Genomic DNA, 4,052 nt, shown 5'->3' with positions numbered 1-4,052 from the left:
TGGTTTCGGCAACTCAAACTATATGGTTAGGGTTTGAAAAAACTTGTGGTTTTAGTTAAATGTAAGTAAATATGTGGCGTCTTAGTTACTGTGAACCTTCTCTGTATTAAACCAGAACCCTGAAGCTTAACCAAGAGCTGACTAGAACCACAAAAAGGTGAAAAGTTAAAACAGGACTCATCTTCTGAGGATCATTAGTAAATAAGTTGTATTATTACGGCCAATTTTGAACATTTTAAATCACGTTCTTTGTTTCAAACAGTCCATTCAGAAGACTGTCCATCCTCTACAGAGATACAGTATCCGCTACCTTACTGAAATTATGCCTGGACATTTCCTTTGCTTTGACATTTTACTTTCAAATTCAAGTGTTAAAATCTGGTTGGGGTAATGATGCACTATTTGAGTTAATGACAGCAAACTTGCATAACTCTATAATCATAGTTGTTTGTCAGTGATAAGATTTTGTCTTTCATAGAAGGGGCCTTGTTAGTTCAGTAGTGCACATTAGGCATAATCTCAGTTGCATTCCATTGTTTCATTTACTGGTTTATAAATCTTTATTCATCAAAGAACATCTTTGTTTATTTATTTGTTATGGTCTGATCTTTGTTTATGGGTGATGGTAACACAGTCACTGACTTCATAGCAATAAAAGCTTCAATAACAAAAGCAGTTTTCCAGAAGAAACTAATTACATTTTTAAAAGGCAACTTGAAATAGTTGGTATTGATTCCAACTTAAGGGCTGCTGCTCTGTAAGGCCGCCTACAAACTGTGCGATTATAACAATCTTATAAGTTCACAGCTACGATGTACAACATCAATCTAATAAACTTTGGGCACGACATGAAGTTTGCTGTGTGCAGATTGCATGATGAAAATTCAAGCTGAGTCGCAGCCTACGATGTACGTGAGTTGAATAAAAGGTCCTAAGTGTGCGCCATCCATCCACCAAAAAGAAACTTGCGAAGCTTGAACGGAGCCCTCATCCTTGTGAAATTTATGTCTGGAAAGGAATCCCAAAAACGGAGAAGGAGGAGAATATGGACGTGGTCGTGGCTCTGAAAGAGAGGCCAACTCAGGATGCCAATTATTCAAAGGGAGCTGGTGTTGCTCTGATGACTACGTCATTTCATTCTGCATTTCTATTGGTCAGTTAGTTGACGTAGGTCGCTGCAGCCGTCACACTGTGAGATGATCACCCCTAATCTGTGACACTGTCAGAATTTTAACGTAGGTTGTGTTTGGTCGCAAGACAATGAAAACAGCCGTCCGTGAACCTGTCTCACAGCGCGACGTAGGACCGCCGATTTAGAGCCAAGACCAAAGATATCACCACGATCCTCTCATGGTTGCTATCTTTTGTCTGGGATGGCCGAAAATCGCTCAGTGTGTAGCAGCCTTAAAACATCACATAGAAATTAGATGGAGTCAACTAATGTTTTCTCATTGATTAAAATTCAGTTTATTTCAAGTTGAGTTGACTTAAAAATGTTTTATTGTCAGACCAAGTCAGAAGTTATACACTGGAGCTGTTCTCACTTAAACTGTTGTGACTGGAAATGGTGAGTTTCATGAAGTCGACTGTATTGATTAAATTAAGTGAAACAAAACGAGCACATCAGCAGACTTCCCAGCTTGTTTAAGAATTGAAACACTTCACAGCCTATTTGTTTTGACAGTCTGAACATGCAACAGGCACGATGGAAACCGGTGGTTCATCTTAATATGTTAACATAAATCTGTTTCTTTTCATAATAACAAAATTACTAAAATCAATAAACGTGAAGTGTTGAATTCATTCTGCCTCACATGTTAGGTTTGTTTTTTAAAGTGTAACAGCCACAGCTCTCAGTTGTTGGTTCAACATTATCATTCCAGGTTTATTGAACGTGTTTTGTCAAGTTCAATCAGCTTCACTCGGCTGGTTTTACGTGCAGTGACTCAGATGTATTCATCAGCCTAAGTCCAGTTCCATCACACTGTTTTGGCATTAAGGGTGAAGCTGCTGGAAATGATTTAAAAACAAAGAAATGAAACAAAACATGCAGCTAAACTGAACAAAACCAAAGCAAACCTCATGAAACCAACACTAACTTCACCAAGCCAAGCCCCTGGCTGTGAGCAGCAGGAGGAGTGGTCAGGCTGCTGGACCGGCTCATAGTTCAGCTGTTGGGGGTTTGGAAAAGCCTCAGTGAGTCAGTTGAGCTGCTAACACAGACTGAGAGCACAGGTTAAATATAGAGCAGAGTCTCACTCCTGATGACCGGCAACAAACTGCCTCAACCAGAGAGGCTCAACATCCTGTGATAAAAAGAAGAACTGATTTCAATTTCTGCTGAAAGAAAGAGTCTGTTCATTCTCATCTCTGCCCTCACACTGCTCTCTCTCTCCTCAGTTCTAAGTCACACTCTGTAGCGAGCCTACAGACCAAACTTGGAGAGGACGAAGCTTCACGCTGCTCTCACACTGCGCCTCCAACTTTGGCAGAGAAGAAGAAAAAGTAAAAAGGTTGGATTTTAAGAATTAAAGGAAAAGAAAACAAGCATATTGTGATGCTGTGACTCTTGGCGGGAAACTTCTCAATAAGGACTGAAGTCGTTTTGGGACTGAACAGCTGTGACACCTTGGAAGTGCTGAGAAACCAGGTGAGTAAGTTTGATATCATCACTCAACAGGTTGAAACACTTTTGGACTTTAGCTTGTAAAAGAAAAACTAAATGAGGATATGTATGTAATTGTTCAAAAATATAATTGATATTTGTATGCATGAACAGACTTTTACTGACAGATACGCAAAAGGATCCAAAGCAATGGAGAGCTTATGCAGAAGAGAAAGCAAACCAAACCCTCTCCCACAAATAAATTGTAGATAAATGAATTTTAAAACAATAGGGGACAGAAAGGCGACTATTATCTAACAAAAGAAAAGAAAAAAAAAATTATTTTTTCTTCCATATCTCCGGCAGTCAACAGTTAATTGAGGAGTGAGAAGTTTAAGATGTTTGTTTTTTTTAGTAAACAAAGATTATTAATAAGTACGAATAATGATTTTGTGCAAAAATCTAAATCAGTGGGTTAAAATAATTTTTAAAAATGAACATGTAAAATACATACAAAGTGTGAGATAAAATAAAGATTTGTGGTGATATTATACAATCAAACTTCAACTCAAATGGATAAGTTGGTTAAAAAGAAAAATCACATGCAAATTAAAATGTAAATATTCCAGATGTAATGTCACGACAGCTTCACAAATGTGATTTTGATTCATATTGTTGGCAACTGAACACTTTGAAAGTTTCTGAACCTTTGATCAGAAAAAGAAAACATGATGTTAAGACTCACCTGACTTGAATAATCCAACCTTATGATAATAGTTTGAAATGTTTCTCTTGTCTGAATTTACTGATCTGCTTCGTGAGTTTAGAGCATCTTGTCAGCGTCAGTTGTAAAAATGACAGATTACATTCAAGTGACGGCACTCTGTGATGTCAGTAGGAAAACGGGACATGTTGATCAGAATCACATGCTTAGATGCTGCAAACTGCAGAAGGACAGTTAAGGCCCAAATTATTTACATGTATTGCACATTTAGATTTATAGTGGATTCGACTAAAAGGGATTCTTGTGGTTGGAAATGACAAAAACAAGTGGCAAAAGACATTGTGTTAGAGATGTTAAGTTTTTCTATGTGGATTTTTTTTTTCTTTACTAAAATTGCAATGTCCTGAAAATTGACTGAAATGTTTGATAAAACGCAGCTTCTATACTTTTCTAAATGCTCCTGGTAGTTTCTGCCGTGTTCTAATGAGCTCTAACACACTGTAAACTGAGAACAGCTGATGTAGTGGTTCTCCTGTCAGCTACTGGCTGAAACCGAAGAGTTTAGTCAGAATGATGTTGTTGTCCATCACTGAGAGGAAGTTTCTGCTCACAAGACTACAAACCATATCTAAGTGTTTTCAAGTGTCAGTGTTCACAGTGCAAAGCATCAGCACAAGGTACAAGGTGTTCCATGCTGAAAAATCTAAAAGAACATGACAGGAG

The 4,052-nt window shown here is 37.8% G+C and overlaps 1 protein-coding gene across 5 annotated transcripts in view; it reads left to right on the top strand.

Annotated features, from left to right (window-relative positions):
• The first annotated feature begins 2,203 nt into the window (after positions 1 to 2,203).
• The window catches only part of filip1b (filamin A interacting protein 1b), a 60,240-nt gene continuing 58,391 nt past the window's right edge, over positions 2,204 to 4,052 (top strand). For all 5 annotated transcript variants that reach the window (XR_520690.1, XM_008294646.1, XM_008294645.1 and 2 more), the window contains exon 1: positions 2,204 to 2,650. The gene's annotated coding sequence lies outside the window, so the exon portion shown is untranslated. The remainder of the gene's footprint in view (positions 2,651 to 4,052) is intronic.

This window comes from Stegastes partitus, unplaced genomic scaffold (genome assembly GCF_000690725.1).
Source record: "Stegastes partitus isolate 25-593 unplaced genomic scaffold, Stegastes_partitus-1.0.2 Scaffold982, whole genome shotgun sequence".
Lineage (NCBI taxonomy): Eukaryota > Metazoa > Chordata > Actinopteri > Pomacentridae > Stegastes > Stegastes partitus.
Note: the sequence above shows the minus strand (reverse complement) of the source record. Positions and strands in the feature narration are given on the sequence as shown.